Here is an 18,877-nt window from a genome sequence, read left to right on the forward strand (position 1 = left end):
GGTCTTAAAATATAGGTGTTGGCTCAAGTTCCTGCTACTTTTAGAACACTTCTGCTTTATTTCAGCACCAATGTTTTCATGCTCTCTGGAGGAAAGGATCCAATAAAGTGATTGATAACTAGAATGTCACCAATGCCCATCGCCTGCCTTGGACTATTTGCATTTCAAAACAGAACTGAAGGAAAATACAGGGATTAATTTATAGACAAGAAGATTACATGGTGGGATTTCAGGAAGGGTCTTGATTAGGTGGGACAAGATGCACAAGCTTGATTGGAGAAGTGTGACTGAGAACATTCAGGTGAGGATCAAAGGCAGGGGGGAGTAATAGAAATAATGTTGTGAGACTATGTGGCCCAAATGCTTAAAAGAGTGCCTGACAAATAGTAGTCACTTAATAAATGTTTAAACTGTTAAAATGGAGGGAAGGATCAGCTTTTGATGTTGTAGTTTGTCCTTCCTTCTCGAAGAGGACGGTGACATCAGGAAGATGATACCATGACATGCAAGTGAATTGGATTTAAATGATGGAGGGCTGTGCAAAGTCTCTAGCCTCACTTTCTCCTCTGTAGTTATCTGGGTGCAAAGGCGAGATATAGATCAAGGCAACTGGAGATGGCTCAGCTCATGATATCAATAATGTACTTGTCACAGAAACAACATATAGTAGTGATGGGAGGATATCAAGACATCTAGATAAAGAGATAAGAAAGTATCATGTTCTAGAGCTGGAAGGGATAATAGAGCCCATCTAATCATGTCCCCTCATTTTACAAAAGAGGGGAGTGAGACTGGGAAAAGTTAAGTGACTTGCTGAAAGCCACCCAATTAATGTGAGAGATGGGATTTAAGCCTGGATCCTTTAACTTCAGAACCATTCTTCTCCTACTGTGCCAAACCACTTCCCTAGAATTTTCTTATTCTCTTCTGAAACAGGTTTCCCTACTCTTCAGACTATTTAGGTACTCGAGTGCCCTCATGGTCTCTCATTTTGCCTTCCTATTTAGACTATCTCTGTCACTTTCATTCAGCTTAAAGATACACAATATTCTACTGGTTTGTCTCCCTGCCTCAAGCCTCTCCCCATTCTAGTCCAACCTTTACTGAGCAGTCAAATTGATCTTGCTAAAGATCAAATCTAACTATATTGTCTCTTACCCCAATTCAATCAACTTCGGTGGCTCCTTATTGCTTCCAGGATCAAATACAAAATCCTCTGTTTGGCTTGAAAGTCTTCATAACCTGGCCCCAGTCTTCTTATATCTGCCTGTCCCCCTTCCAATTCTCCTCCACCCTCCATTCCATATTCTACAAACCAGTGAGACTGACCTTCTTGTTGTTACACCAACACTCTGTCTCTCACCTCTGTGGATTTTCACTGACTGTCCCCCACGTCTGAAACTTCTCCTTCCTCATCTCTGCCTCCTAGTTTCTCTGGCTTCCTTCAAGACTCAGTTTAACTCTTATTTTTTTACAAGAAGATCCTCCTTAATCTTAGTTCCTTCCTTCTGAGATTATTTCCAAATTACTTCCAATTGGATAGACAGATAGATATAATCACATATATTGTTTGTACATGGTTGTTTGCATCTCGTCTTCCCTAGTGAACTCCTTTGACAGCATGTGTATACATACACACACACACACACACACACACATAAACACAAGTATTTGCCTTTCTTTGCACCCCTAGTGCTTAGAATGTTGTCTGGCATATAGCATATATATGTAGTAAATTGTATATGTGTGTATAAATGTACATACATATTTATATACACACATATATTTATATGGTGGTATTTAAGGAAGTGTCTTTATATTATATATTAATAAATGCTAATTGACTGATTAAACATGCTAATGATTAATTGAAATATAAAGCTTTGCGTTTCTTGGAAAGGTACTCATGTCTCAACCAATGTCAACATGTCTATACCTTAAAGTGTGAAACTGTGAGGGCTATGAGGAGGTTAGAAATTCTCTTCCTGGTGAGAGAAAATGGGAGAGAGAGAGAGACAGAGAGAGAGCGAAAGAGAGAGGGACAGAGAGAGAGCGAGAGAGAGAGAGAGAGAGAGAGAGAGAGAGAGAGAGAGAGAGAGAGAGAGAGAGAGAGAGGAGAGAGAGAGAGAGAGAGAGAGAGAGAGAGAGAGAGAGAGAGAGAGAGAGAGAGAGAGAGAGACGGGGACAGGGACAGAGATAGACAGACAGAGACAGAGAGACAGAGAAAGAGATAGAGAGAAGAAGAACCAGAACAAGAAGAGAAAAAGGGAGGAGAGAGGAAAGAGAAAGAAAGAGGAGAGAAGAGAGAGTCAGTTTCAACCTTCAATTATTCAATATTGAAGTGATTAAGTTAATATCTTGGAAATTCAGCCAGCAGCTTCCCTGATGTGGGGAGGATTTAAATTGTGAAGCATGGGTTGGTGCGAAGGAAATCTCTTTTCTCTTCTCACTAACTCCAAAAATATATCTTATACAAGCAATTCTGGGTCCCACTATAACTTAATATCTAGGTAAAGGATGAAAAACGAATGTATCTCAAGAATTTTTTATGTCCTCCCCCACCATTTCCTTAGTGGATCTACATTTATACATCTTAGGGCTTTGTAGTGACAGCTCATAACCTAAGCAAATAAGTGCCATTGGCAGGTTGCTGAGCCAAAGAAATTTGAAGTATTTAAGTCTCATCTACGTATGAACATCAAGGCTTTGCATTACAGAAGGTGCTGATTTGACAGTTCACAGATACCTCATTCTTCCTTTGCAACCCCCAAACCAATAAACTAGTAATGATCAGTCATTGTGCCAGTGAAGCAAATAATTGGGGATTCTTCATTGTATAGATTGAATATTTGTATAATGACCATCATTCTTTAGTTTACTGTAGCATAGAATCATGACTAGACCCAGGGAAATCTTGGACGATAGAAATTTACCAATTGTCCAAAATCTTTTTGCAGAGGTTCAATAACCTCAACCCTTTCCTTCACAAAGATCAAAGATTTGGAGCTGAAAGAGAACCTCAAGTGGCTAAAAACTAGGAAAATTAATTGATTAGAAGATCATCTCCATTCTGATACACTGTTTGGTTTTTAATAATTAATGGATACTTCAGAGATGATTAATAGAAAATAGGGTGATGTAGAGATGCAAAGGTTTATAAACAGTGATATCAAACTTCCACCTTATCTAGACATGGAGGCCCTGAAACTGTGTATAAGGATCCCTGAAGGCCACGTATTGATCTAACCACATATTAACATTATTTATTTTCTGTTGTGTTTTTATTTATTTTGTTAAATATTTCCCAACTGTTACTTCAACAGAAACCAAGGATACTTGATTTGGAGTGAACATTTATAAAGCTTTATTTTCAATATAAAAAAAATTCCCAATTACATTTTAATCTGGTTCAACATGCTTGACACCTCTGGTTTAGACAACCTACACATTGGATAATGAAGAGTTGTGTAGCTGTCTTTTTTTCAAATTATATAAAAGTTTTACCCTAATATCATTTAAGTAATAAATATGTTAAACAATTTGGGAATGAAAGTGATATCGTGGCTTAGGTATTTCTATTCAAATACTGACTAGTCACATGATCTCTTTATATGGTTAACTTTCTTTTTAAGTTACTGTGCCATCAATCTTAATTTAGCAATATGGAGACGGGAAAACTGGCCCAAACTAACTAGAAAAACTCTTCATCCATTGCAATTTTTTTGACCAGAAGTCTCTTCCAGAATTAACTTCTGTGAGGCCAAGACCCAAATCAGAGATCAGATTTTCCTCTTGCTTCATCTACACTGAAGAACAAACCACTCCCAGTGTGTACTGGCAGGACTAATCCATGGATAGCTTTGATTTACAATGAGGCTCTAACTGGTGCAAGATAAACTAATTTCCATGTCACTGTCACCCATGGGATATTGATTGACTACAAGCTGAATTCATGCTGCAAATTAGTCATTTATTATGAAAAATGTCCCCGCTGATTGGTGGAAGCATTTAAGGAACATCTATCCAATTTCAGCAAATAGTATTTATTGGCCTGAGTCCAATGAGATGCAAACTCCCTTTTAATATTTGACTTTGCTGCCAAAAGATTTAACAACTTGTGACCCTGGCACTTGTCAGATAAAAGGTGTGAAAGTGATATTTTGCAGTACATGGTTTTTGAAGTTCAAGTTGATTTATGTCACAGAGAAGAGGCAGATTACTTACTTTATGTGCTTCTGACATTTATCTGCTTCTGGTTGTCCAAGTTAAGCTATAATTTCCTCTGAGATGTGTGGCATAGAACAGGTGTCTTCCAACTTCAAACATTCTATTCTCACAACTAAAATCAACAGGCAGCAATCACATGAAACACTGAGATGCCTGCACAGAGTATTGATGACATGGGCATATATATGTCTACATATATTTGCCCACCTGAATGGAAAGGGAGCCCCCAGGGAAAGAGAACCATACAGACAGGCAGAACCTTGGAGCTTCAGTCTAATGTGCCATTAATCATGTCAGTCATTCACAATGCAAAGATTTACATAATGTACAGACACAGTTAATCAGGATTGAAATATAGTTAATTGTGAGCAGGACCACTTGCTGCGGCTGTGGTAGACAAGGTTCATGATTTGACTAGAGGCTGGACTAGCTGTGCCCTGAGGTCCTTTCTAAGATTCTATAAGTGCATGATTGAGGTAGGAAGGAAAAATATTCAGCCCTGCTTAATAATGACTTTTTTTGAGAGAGAGAGAGAGAGAGAGAGAGAGAGAGAGAGAGAGAGAGAGAGATAAGAAACATTAGCTAAAGAACAAATACTTAGACATCATTTGGATTTATTCATTGGAAATTGTCAAATCTACCTCCCCCCCTTCTCCCCTCCCCCCAAAAGCTGACAGCTTCATAAGATAATCCTACAAGGCAAAGAATTTGTAATTTTATCTCTAGTCCAGAGGACGGATGGGTGTCACTCAAAATTGATCGGTGGTCAGAACAAGTAGCTAGAGATCTAGGTATAACAGTATGTGAAGCTGTGCGCCCAAGGCTGTCAAAAAAGGCAAGGTCTGATGGACTCATAAAATTAGAAACTCAAAACTAATCTAATGACAACTCCAATTTTGATTGCCCAGCTCTTATTTTTGATTAGTTTGCTATTCTTCCTTCTTCTAAACTCTATTCAATTCAACAAATCTTTGGAAAGTACTGTTTACCAGGCACAGTGCTAGATGCTAGGGATGCTGAAACTCCACCCCCCAGCAACAACAACAACAAACAACAGAGTTTACATTCTTCTAGTCAAATGTAACTTGATAATTAAGCAAAATGTGACTTGAAGAGGGAGACAGAGTATTGGAGCATTAGCAGCCTGGTTGGGGCTGGAGGGAAGACCAGAAAAGGCTTTGCATAATAGGTACTGCCAATGCTGAGCCTTGAAACAAACTAGAGATTTTAATAGGCAGAGGTGAAAAACTTGAGGGATAGGGATGATGTGTCAGTTTGACTGGAACATAGAATGTATAAAAGAAGTTTAATATATCATAAATCTCAGGCAGATAAGAGTCATATTGCAGAGGATTGGAAAATCAGCTAAATTCTTAGTGGTCTGGGCAATCTTCTACATCTATACGTTGCAGAGAAGGTGCCAAAGTACATTGGGAGAGGATGTTTCTATGGGGCCAGTCTCTATCTCTACTCCTTTAAGTGCTACTTCCCCCTCCCATCCACATGTACACAGTGATCTCAGCATTTTCTCAACTAAACTTCAGCCATTAACCCTGACTCTGTCCCTTGTTTAGTCTACTTCCCACCCCAGCCCCATCCCCATCCCTATTAATAATTAGATCTCCATTTCACTTTATCCTGGCTTGTCTCTTTTGCTCCTGCTCAGCCTAGTCCTGGAGCCCATTTGCTGAAGCTTCCCTTACTGTCACTTCATCCTCATAGATTATACTTCTCAGCATCTATCTGGCAGGGACTTGTGCCATCTTGCCTTTTGTCTCCTGGGACTATACATTTTAACTCTCTCTGTTAACAGGGACTTCTGGCTGGCCACCTGCTTGGCTTCTATGTCACTAGCTCATTATTTTTCCCCTTAGTTCTCAGATCTGATGGATGACCCAGTGGTCAAAGCACATCACGTTCCACTCCAGACATTGTTTCAACAATACCTCCTATTACTCAATATTGTTGCCAACCACAGTGACTCAACAGCCCCTGAATCCTAGAAAATATTCTAAATACTGGAATACATTTTGTACCATAAAAGGAGATACAGTTTCCCTTGTTTCAATTATCACACAATTAATTTTGTTCTTGGTATTTTTGTCCTTTCAGGCTTCATCTATTCCCTTCTAGGACCTGGGACTATGGGAATTTGTAGAAATGAACATTGAAGAGAGTTCACATTGAAGAGGTAGTCTTCATAGCCCTTATTGGAACATAAGTATTGTTTGTTAAAAAGAACATTGGTGATCTGCACTTGTGTCGTGATCAATGCATCACCTTCAGGGACTTTCCCTTGTTGATGACTTCCTGGATCAATTGAAGTAGCTACCATTTTCACTGGAGTGGAGAGCGCCACAGAGCATACAGTCTATTTTATAATCCCTAAAGAGGAGAATGGAGGTTGGATTTCCTGACTCAGTCATTTGGCAGTGTAAATAACAGGATCATAGCATCATAGATTTTAAATTGGAAGTGACTCTAGAGGCTATCAAGTCCAACACCCTCATTTTGCAGATGAGGAAACTGAGGCACTAAGAAATTAAATTACTTGTCTAGGGTGACATACCTGGTATCTGAGATAGTATCTGAACCCAAATATTCCTGACTCCAAATTCAACGTCCTACCCACTCTGTATATCATGCTACTTCCCAATGTGTTCCTTAGATTTTATAATGCTATTTCACATTCCAATGTTTCATGAACTTTGTGTTTTAGGACCTGTGAAATCATTATGTAATAATCTAATTTCAGAACTCAAAAGAATCTGAGCACTTCCGAGTAATTGTTCTATATTGTCTCAGCCTGACATTGTAATGGCAAACTCTGGCAACGTTAGATAATGTGTATATCAGTTTCTTAATGAAGAAATAGAATTTCTTAATCACCTGATATGTCAGTAGAGGGTAATATGGATACCCACAAAGTGGATACAATGCTATTGCAGAGATCTGCTGTTAAGGCAATTAGTAAATGAGAAGATCTCCCCCTCCCCCCCTCCTCCCCTCCCCCCTCTCCCCCTCTCCCCCCTCTCCCCCCCCATTTGAACAGACTTCAGGTGAGGCCCCAGGTGGGTTCAGTGAAGGGAAGTCTGATTATATCTTCACTGCCAAGTAGGCCCAAAACCCCTAGCTACTAGGTGCTAAGCCAATGTGGGCGTGAAGCCCCCAGGGTTCTAAGGGGAGTTGCTAAGACCAGAGCCAATAGTAGGAGCCTAAGTTCTGGTCGCTCAGATGACATTCTAGTTGATTGGATGATGTCTAACAACTGTATAAAAAGAGAGAACACAGCTTGGAGACTGAGACATGGTGGAGGTAGGAGAAGGAGGAGTGGCAGAAGTAGCAGCAGCAGAAGCGGTGGAAGCATCGGCAGCAGAAGCCGAAGCAGCAGGCTCTACTGAGAGCAGGACTGACCCTCATGCAGACCAGAGAGTGCTGAACAAGGGCTTGAGGCCAGTGGGTAATCTTCTTACTGGAGGGCCCTGGCATTGGGGGGGGGGGGGGAGAGCATGAATATGATTTGGCTTACTGTCACAATGTTTTTCTGTAACCTCCTGGTTTCTATTGTGAGGCTGACTTATGTAGTCTGGAAGCTTTTGGCCAGGGTATTGAATTGGGGGCACTGGTCTGTGGGTCTGCTACTTTGGAGCTTGAATAAATGCTTTAATTCCTCTGCCTTCTACTTAGAGAAATCCTTATATCCTGCAATTCTGAACCATTCAGACATATTTATGATTTTCTTTGAAATCATGAATTCTGCCTTCATGTTATGCCTGCCTATAATGTAAAAAGACCTTATGGGATTTGTGGGTTCCTAGCAGACATTGATCATTTGAGTCCCGACCTGCCCAGATGTAGATAGACTAAAGACCCTAAAAACCATTCCATGGGTCAGATACCACTGCATAGACATCCAGAATAAATAAGAGCTTCACAACTATCCTATTCTTGGGATACCCTAACACTAAATTTGTCAGTGCTTGAGTTCAATGGAAACTGATGCCTCTATGGTAATGATAGGAGGCATCTTTTCACAGATTGGCCCATAAACCATTCCATTATGATTTTGTGCCTACTGGTCTAGAAAAATGTCTGGTGCTGAGCATAACTATGCAATCAGTGGGGAAAAAACCATGAAAACAATCAAGAGAGCCTTTGAGACACGGCAATACCACACTAATGAGGCACAACACCTAATCACCATCTTCACTGACCACTGGGAATTGGAGGATTGTCCATCCAACTGAAGTTGAAAGCAGGCCTGTCCTTTGGTTGTTTGGGCTTTAAGACTGAATAGTTCCCCAGAAACTGGAACTTACAAACCTGTGCCTGATCCAAGAAAATACACTTTGAAGATGCCATGGAAAGTCTTCTTCGTGACTAATCCTTTTACAACCACTCAGCCTTACCATTGAATCATTGAGTTCATCTGGCTGTAATAGAAACAGAAAGGTTTATGTACCCAGTCTCAGTTAAGTACTCTTCACTGACTCTGCCTCCATTTCCAGCAGCAAGATTTCCTGCTCATATTGTCCAAGCAATAGGTAGGATGTTTTACTAAAACTGTACTGGGCACATTGGGATTTATGATATGAAGTTGGTCATCTATGACTTGGGGTAACTATGGGTACATGTGATGTTGCTCAGTACATGCACATATATCAAATATGTGTGTAGATTAAGATTAAGAGACCAGCTAAGTTCCTCTTGCCCCTTAACACCCTATAGTTGACTTGATCAGGTGCTCTGCCCAAAGGAATATAAATTTTGATCCCTGAAACCTTGCAAGATATCTCAGGGTTTACTGCTAGATTTCTTTTTTAAGAACCGTGCCTTAAACCCAAGTCTCTCTGATTCTCATTAATTGGCCAACATTAGGTCCCAGCCCAAGTCTCACATGGTCATTGTTTGTTCTCTGATGGTTCAGAGTGAGTGTAAATAGCATTGTTTTTGTTTTGGGCAGAAATCCTGAGGTCTTGGCCCCCCAAATTGATTTTGTGTTTTTGATTTGGTAAAAGAGGCCATTCTTTGCTTCATTCTTCTCTAGCTTTAATCGCTGAATAGGCATTGCTTCAGACATACTGAGAGCTGGGAAAGAACTTAGCTTAAAAAGGCCAAGGTCTCCCACTGCATCTGGGGCAATCTCTAGTTGTTCTAATGTATATCTTGCCACCCAGATAGCTCTGGAGGAGAGTGTGAGGCTAGTGATTTTGGTCTCTAGTTCCTCTGTCTCTTCAAAAACTAGTCTGCCCTTCTTGTAATTCTCATTTCTTATATTTCTGAAGCCTAGCTTGCAGAATCTTAAGGATAACCTTTCTGGCATGTGAAATGAACAGAATTGTTTGGTAATTTGAACATTTCTTGGCGTTGCCCTTCTTTAAGATTGGGAAATTAACTGATCTTTTCCAATCCAGTGGCCGCTGTTGAGTTTTCCAAATTTGCTAGCATATAGAGCGCAGCACTTTAAGAGCACCATCTTTTATGATTTTAAATAGCTCAGGTGGAATTCTACCACCTCCACTAGCCTTATTGTTAGCAATCCTTCCTAAGGCCCACTTGACTTCATTCTGCAGGATGTCTGGCTCTAGATCAGTAATTGCATCATCTTGATTATCTGTGATGTTAAGATCTTTCCTGTATAGTTCTTTTCTCAACTCTTCTCAATTTCTTTTACTTTTTAAGTCCCTACCATTTTCATCTTTTATCATGCCCATTTTTGCATGAAACATTCCCTTGGTATCTCCAATTTCCTTGAAGAGATCTCTTATTTTTCCCATTCTACTGTTTTCTTCTATTTCTTTGTATTGCTCATTTAAGAAAACCTTATCTCTTATTATTCTCTGGAGTTTTGCATTCAGTTTGGTATATCTTTCCCTTTGTCCTTAACTTTTACTTTCCTTCTTTTCTCACCTATTTGTAAAACCTCATGAGAGACCCATTTTAATTTTTTGCTCTTCTTATTCTTTGTAAGGTTTTTTGTTGTTGCCTCCTGTGCATTATTGCAAACCTCTGCCCATAGTTCTTCAGACATTCTATCTACCAGATCTAATCCCTTAAGTGTATTCATCACCCCCACTTCATACTCATAAGGGATGTTATTTAGCTCATACCTATATTATTTGATGCTTTCCCCTACTTTCTCCAATATCAGTCTGAATTTTGCAATAAGAAGCTCATGATCTGAGCCACAGTCAACTCCAGGTCTTATTTTAACCACATAAAGCTTCTCCACCTTTGGCTGCAAAGTATATAATCAATCTCATTTCCATATTGACCATCTGGTGATGTCCATGTGTAGAGTGGTCTTTCAGGTTGTTGAAAAAGAGTGTTTGCTATGACCAATGAGTTATCTTGACACAACTCTATTTGTCTCTGTCCTGCTTCATACTTTACAAATCCAAGAATAGTACCTCTGTTGCTATACCTCATGTAACTAGGAGCTTTGGACTTTTGCTATAATCAATCAACCAAGAAGCATTTGTTAAATGTGAGATGGTGTTTGCCCTCAAAGAGCTTACAAGTCCATCCATTATGCTACCAAGAACAGCCAATTCTTTTATAATGAGGGATTCCATATGAAGTTCTTACCAGATGCCACCACTCAAAATATGGTTCCACCAATGCACTCTTTTTGCCATGATTCTGCAGCTGGCCAAAGATCACATGTGGCCCAACCAAGAACATTAATCAGCTCTTCCCGGAGTCCTGATCGATCTGAGTATCCCTAGAATATTGGAACCTACATTATATTACAATAATGAGTAAATGAAGGGTTCCATTTACAAGTGAGCACACCCTAGGCAATGTTAAAGACTACAGGCTTCTAAGTCAACATGTACACAAGGTTGGACACACTTCCTTTGGTGTTTGGCAGTTATTTCCTTCGGTCACACCAGTTTTTTATGACTTCTAGAAGCTACCTAGTCTGATAAGACTGCCTCAGTAGGGTCCCTGGTGTTAGTCATGACAGGGCTGTCCTGTGTAACTCCTTTAGCCAACTGAGGATCCACCAGTAGCTCACACCTCCTGTCATCCTACTAAGCTCTGAGAATGTGTTACCAGCTTCCTATTGTATCTCCTTAATTGTGTGTAGCATGACATTGTGCCTGAAGTTCTCCCTGCTCCTAGCAGATGACACTGAGCATTGCATTAACCAGGTTACTCTCTTTAACTCAAAACAGAGCTTCAGATTGGGATATCTCTACTTCTGAAACCTCCCTTGTAAAGTGTACCAGTGATCTTGGTCCTCACAAAAATGTCCCCACTTTTCAGAAACCCTTACGCCCCTCATATCTCTTACCATATTTGGCCCACTAATATCACATCCTGATGCATTCATAGTCTTGTGTTCCATCTCCTGCCCAGATGCACCCAGGTGACCCAGCTCTCACCCATGCCAATGTCTCCCTCTGGTCCAGATGATTAGGAAAACACCTATTTCTCTCCCAAATAGTTTCTCAGTTCCCCCAAGGTTCTCTCTTGCATAGTTGGGCAGGATTACTCAAATTACATGAATCTGCACAATCCTATAACATTACCTGAGGATAATACATTCACACTGCCCCAGTGCTACCAAGGAAAATATTTGAAGGCCCCCACTACTCTGATAGTTTTAAATGCCAGAGGATTCTACTGCTATGGGCAATGGGTATTTGCTTCGGGACAAGTTCAATAATATGTGAAGCTCTCTGCTCCAGTGATACATTGTGAGGCACAATTCTTAAATGAAGGGTGTTAGAATTTTCACACCTATCCTTGAGAACACCAATGCCTTGTACCAGTTCTTTTTCTAATCTCAGTTCTGTCATTAATTTGTTGTGTGACCTTGGGAACTCACTATCGTTCTCTGGGTATCATTTTTGCTCATCTGTAATATGAGGTAGATTAAATCCATTTCAGCTCAGACATCTTATGAATCTATAAAAATAATAGGGTTTAATATTCCATATGTATATATATGCATATACATGTAAGTATGCATATGTGTTATATCAACACATCTCAAAGGCCTAACGCCCCATTTGGATCATAATGGTTTTGTTCAAAAGCTTGTATAGAAAATCCTGAATTTTGCCACACAGTAAAAGCCATATGGCCAACAAAATTTCTATGAATTGATTAATGGTACCTGTATGGCCCCTGACCCCCAAAGACAGTTATGCATCTTTCACCATTTCCTCCTTCATTAGATTAAAAAACAAAAGAGGCTATGTTGCAAAAATAGAAGAAAATAAGATGTAAAGGAATAGGGTACAATAAAAAGAGATGCATGATATAGTGAAAAACCACCAGTGGCATGTGAATTACTAGGAACAAATAATAATCTTGATATTGTTTCATCTTGTGACAACAACAGTAATGCTTCTGAGCTTCTACGGACAGTAGGCCAACTCAGAACATCTGACAATGACCAGTTGAAATCATGATTGAGTCGCCTTCTTCATCTTTATTTTGTTTGCTGCTACTTGAGTGATACAATGCACCATACAAATCCTTTATTGCTCTCATTTTTTGTGCTTTAATTATGTGATTTTTAAGAAAAGCTACTTCAAGGAAAAGTGCAAAATCTGTACCTCTGAGAGCATATTATTGTAGTAATATTGGTGTGGTTTAAGTAAAGCTTTTCAAGAATCATTCAAGCTCGCAATGAAAAAGGATTAGTTCTAATGAAGTACAAAGGAAAGTGGTCAAAAACAAAAAAAATGCCAAGAACTGATAAACTTGTGGTGCAAAATAGCCTAATCTAAGATTTTCGAAAGGACCTGGCAAGCTTGGAGATTTTTTACTTATTCTCTACAATGCATCATAGACTTCTCTTGAATTTGGAAAAACAGGAAAGACCAGTAAAAACAATCCAAACAAACAAGAAAAAAATAACCAGCTGCTAACCATGCCATTAAAAACAAAAACAAAACTGGGCAAAAATATACAAAGACTGATGAACTGAATTTTCACCAATTATAGTCTCTTTTTGAATCAAAGCTACAACAAAACCATTCTTCGAAAAAGTAGGGTAAGATCTGGGCATCTTTAGACTGTGAAACCCCAAAATGCCTTCCAAAATATTTAGGGGATTTTTTTACTTCCAATGAGACTGGAGGTCTTGTCCTCATTGAGGGAATGATGAGTTCTGATAAATAGATTAATAAACTGAGAAGCAAAATTGATCTGGAATTACTGGAATTTCCAAATGGAGATAAAATATTGCAATTTGACCTTGCCATACACATCACAAAAGATTAAGAAATTTATTCAGGAAAAAGAGATAAACTTACTTCAATAGCCTGGGAAATTGCTTGACTTAAATTCTATTGAAAACCTTTGGGCTTTAATCAAAAGCTAATCAAATGGACTGTTCATCAAACTTGTGCTTAGTATCCAATGAGAGACAGAGTTTCATGATTATGAATTAAAGAACATGTGTCAAAATTTGGTGAATTCAATGCTAACTTGTGAATTCAGTGCCATATAATGTGAAACTAGTGACTTCAAAAAAGGAGGACACATATTGAAAAATTTTAAGATTTAAAATGTTGCAGGACATCTTATGGCCATACATTTAATTATTTGACTTTGTTCCAGTTAATTTGCATAGAATTGGAAAACCTGGGCTCTCATTCCAGCTCCAAAGAAACACAGCTTTAGAAGTAGAATATCTCATCTTTTCCAACCCCTTCATTTTAACATTGGGTAAACTAAGGCTCGGAGAGGTAAGTTTATTTGCCATAAGTCCCACAGGGAATGAGATAAGAATCCGTGACTCAGAATTAATGTCCTTTTCAGTATATCATCACACTCATTTGTGGGACATTAGGCAAGTCAATTAATGCCTCCTAGATTACCTGTCTACAAAACAGATATGATAATATTATTATATGATATAACTTAATAACCTTGTATATTATATAAACACAGGCTGTTAGAAGTAGAGCTAGTCTAACTCCCTCCTTTCACAAGTGAGGAAAGATATGTAGTGTCTTGATTAACACCACACAAGTGGCAAATAGTAGTGCTGGGATTCAATATACCTTGTGACATCAAACCCAGCGATACTTTGACTCTAAAATGCTGCATACATGAAAATGATTGTTTTTTTGCTTTTTGTTCAATGCGTTATCTCCATTAGTCTGCCTGACTCTTATTAGGCCCAATGAAAGGGAGACGAATTGTTTTCCTTGCTGAACAGTTTAATTGTGTGATCTTGGATGAATGTCTTCATCTCTATGATCTCCAGGTTTTTTTCATCTCTAAAATTAGGAAACTTAAACTATCTCTGGCTTCCATCAAGCTCTAACATTTTAGGGAGAGCCATGGTATAATAAAAAGTTTCCTGAATTTGGGGGTTCAATTAACTCAGCTGTCTCCTGCCTCTGCCACTTACAAGCTGTGGGGCATTGGATAAGTAACTTGATCTTTGTTTCTCAATGTTTACATTTGTAAAATCAGAAAAATAACACTTACCATCCTACCTCATCTGACCATTGTGAGGCTCAAGTACATAATGTACAGAAAGTGCTTTGTAAGCTCAGAAAAATACTATAAAAATTCGGTTCATATTATGACTGTTTTGAGGGTTGATCCTTAATTTTCACTTTTCGACTCTTCACAGATGACTGTAATCCAAAGTTACCTTATTATTTTTTCACACAACAGAATATTCACTCCCACCCATCCACCCCCACCCCTTCACCTCCACCCTCTCTGGGACAATGAATACACAGGTCATTGAACATATACACCCTTCGGTTACTCGGAGTAGTCATCCTAATTTCCCTGTCAGTGGTGTCTGGATATCCCTACCAAAATGAAGGTAGAAAAACTGCTTGGAGTAGTATTCATTTCCCCACTTAGCTGAACAACAGCCAAAACAAGCTATCAAAACCTACTAGGTGCTAATAGACACTTAAACTGATCAAAGTCAGTTTGTCTACCACACTTTTATGTCCTGACAGACAGTAAGCTGCCTTTTAAATAGACAATGACACCTTTTCCCTCTAGACTAAGCATTTTATGAGGTGTGACTAAAAAGGAGGGTGACTCACTTTTAAAACCAACATACCAAGGTTTATACACCCAAATGTGTACTGTCCCCCTTACCGTCCTCTGCTTTAATTTTTCCAGTGGCCTGAACTGAGCAGTTGGGGGAATTCCTTTTATGGAGCTGCTTCCAGACATTTTTTGGAAATTAGTTAATTAATTCCTTCATTAACAAACATTTACTGAGTGTTTACTGTGGCAGGCATTATGTTAGATGCTGCTAAGAATGCAAATAGAAATAACACATAGTCTTCCATGTAAAGCTGTAATTCAAACAAAAAATCTACAATAGGTAAGAATGACAAGTTCACTTTCAGCTAGGTGCATTAGAGAATGCTCCAAAAAGGAGCCAGTGTTTGAGCTAGGCTCAAAGGATGAGTAGTAATTCAACAGGGGGAAATAAGGATTCGAGGGGAGGGAATGAGGAGGAAATTCTGAGCAGAAGGAATGGTGTGAGCATAGCTATGGAGGATGGCTAGTGTAGGGCAGAGGGGTCAAATGTGCCTGAACTGGATTCAAATGTAAATGGAAACTATTTAACAAAATAAATAAAATTACAATGAAATGAAGATAATATTCCATTTTAAAATTAAGCCAATCTGTATGGATACTTACATACCGAGTAGTAGACCCTGTTTCTATTTGAGTTTGACACCACCAGTGGCAAAAATTTCAATTTGAAGAGGACACAATATCAACCTTTATGATAATAACAAAGTCAATGGGAAATCTCTGTTCCTGTCACATTTCTTTCTTTCTTTTTTAAAGTTTTTTATTGGTGTCTTTTTTTTTACATCAACATAGTTTTCCCCAGTATCTTTCCCATCCCAGAGAGTTATCCCATAAAATGAATAAGATTTTTTTAAAGACAAAAAAGTAAAAACCACAATAAAATGAAGAAGAAAAATCAGCACAATTGATCAACATATTGAAAAAGTCTGAAAACTTGTGCATTGTGTAACACTTCCACGAAGGAATGAGATAAGTATATCCTCTCATATTTCTTCGTTCTAGTCTTGATATTTATAATTTTGGTACATTCATTTTTGATTTGTGTGTGTGTAGTTGTTATTTCTATTTATATTGTTGTGGTCATTGTGTATATTGGTTTTTTTCAACTCTGCTTACTTCATTCTCCTTCAAATCATGAAGATCTTTCTACGCTTCTCTGTATTTACCCACATTCATTGTTTCATAGAGCAGTGACACGCGATTACATTTACCTAACATAATTTGGCTAGCAATTTCCAAATCAATGGGCATCTCCTTTGTTTCCAATTCTTTGCTATTGCAAAAGGTGCTATTTTACATATATTGGTATAAATGGGGACTTTCTTCTTATCTATGATTACCTTGGTATAGAAGCTTAGCAATAGGGTTTCTGGTTCTCCTATGCCATATTTTCATCAGACATCTTTAATATGTGTATAGGTCATTCGCAAAAAGATTTTTGTAAAGATGAGAAGGTTCATAGCATCACAAAATCTCTGAGTTAGAAGGGACCTCAGAAACTATCAAATCTTACTTGTACCTGAACAAAAATGAAGAGTAATCTAAAGGTAAATATGAAAAGATAGTTCAAGACTCAATTATAAAACACCAGGTTAATCCTTTTCCATTTTATTTTACATTATATAAATGAGCTCTTTCTAGCAGTGAAGAATTATCAGAGGTTTTTCAGGTGGGCAATGACTTGATCAGAGTTACATTTTAGTTAGATCTGTCCAGTATGAAGGTATTTGGTATGTAGGATTGATTTTCAATAGAATGAAAGGAGGTAGGCTCTAGCTGAAAGAAGACTGCAATTAGCATAAGAAAACCTGGCTTTGAATCCTTGCTCTGCTATTAACTTTATGAACATCACTCAATTGCTTAGAGCCATAGCAACCTCATTTGCAAAATACACTCATTTGGGGTGGTAACAGAGACAAAAAAAGGAAGAGAGGATAGTGAAGAATATCTTCAAAGATAGGAAACATTCATCCTTTATTTAGATAATGACAAATAGTACACTGTGCTTTAAGTCTGCCATTGTTGGTCAGTTGTATCCCACACTCCATGACCCCATGGACCATATTGTTCATAGATTTTTCTTGGCAAAGATACTGGAGTGGTTGGCCAAGTGGATTAAGGCAAATGAAGGTTAAATGATTCACACAGTAAGTGTCTGAGGTTGAATTTGAACTCAGACCCTTCTCACTCTAGGTACAGTATTCTACCCACTGAGCCTCTGATGACCCTATTAGGTAGATATTATTATTATTATTATTACCTCCCCCTATTTTAAAATGAGGAAACTGAGGCTGAAAAGTTAAATCACTTGCCTTGGGCTATAGATCTAATAACCTATAATTTCATTTTGTAGGAAACTTCTGGTGAGAAAATTCTGTCTACCCATGCAAATAAACAATTTAGAATCTTAATGAGGTGCCTATGGCCCTGAGATGTTAAGAGACTTGCCCAGGATCATATAGCTAGTATGTGTCTGAGGTGGGTCGTTCACTCAGGTCTACCTGGAATTAATTTTATTTTATGTTTTTCTGCTGTGATATCATTGGGATCTGCATCGATGAAGGGAATATCTAAAATCCATGAGATCATATATTCATGGAAGTATTTGGTTACCTACTCTTGTAACTATAATTTAAAGATTATTAGGAATAATTGTCCATAGAATGTTAGAATTTAGAAGTCAAAAAGTCCCTCTATTGAAAAATCTACTCTAGATTAGAATCAGGCAATATATTTACACAGATTGTCAGCATTTCTTAGTATTAGCAACAAAACTTAGGAAATAATAGGAAGATAAATTTCCTTAAAAATAACTGCATAATGAATAAAACACTTGTGAGTCCACCTACCAAGATGTACATAAGAACTGAATAAATGGCTATAAAACACTGTACAGAAACAAAGGCAGAGTGAAATAAATGGAGAAATATTCATTTCCCATGAGTAGGTTGAACCGATATAACAAATGACAATACTATCTTCATTTTTCAATGCCATGTCAAGTAAGCTAGAGAAGGATTCTGGCAGTGTAAAGGAAAAAAAGTAATGATGAAATTCATCTGGAGGGACAATGTATCAAGAATCTTAAGGGAAATAAAGAAAAAAGTAGGAAGGAAGGGGGTCTAGAAGTACCAAATACCAAACTTTATGACAAAACAATAACCATCCAAAAGATTTGGTACTGGTTACAAAATAGGTTGGATAAAAGGAACAGTATAAAAAAATATAGAAGCAAATGAACATATATTGTAGCCTACTTGATAAACCCAAAGACCCTAGATACTAAAGAGGGTAAGGACTTACCATTAAACAAAACTGCTGAAAAAATTGGAGTGTAGACTAGCAGAAACTAAGTATATAGACCAATACTCCGAAACATATACTAATATAAGCTTTAAATAGATGTGACTTAGATATATCTAAAAGGTTATATCACAAAGAAACTAGAGGAGTATTGAAGAAGTTCACTTTTAGATCTATGGATAGGGTAAGAGTTCATGATTGAGGAAGAGAGAGAGGATCTCAGAAGATAAAGTGGATAATTTAATTTAGGTAAATTTGAATTTTTTGCACAAATAAAACCATTGCATCTAAGATTAGA

The sequence above is a fragment of the Trichosurus vulpecula genome, chromosome 1 (assembly GCF_011100635.1).
Source record: "Trichosurus vulpecula isolate mTriVul1 chromosome 1, mTriVul1.pri, whole genome shotgun sequence".
Classification (NCBI taxonomy): Eukaryota; Metazoa; Chordata; class Mammalia; order Diprotodontia; family Phalangeridae; genus Trichosurus; species Trichosurus vulpecula.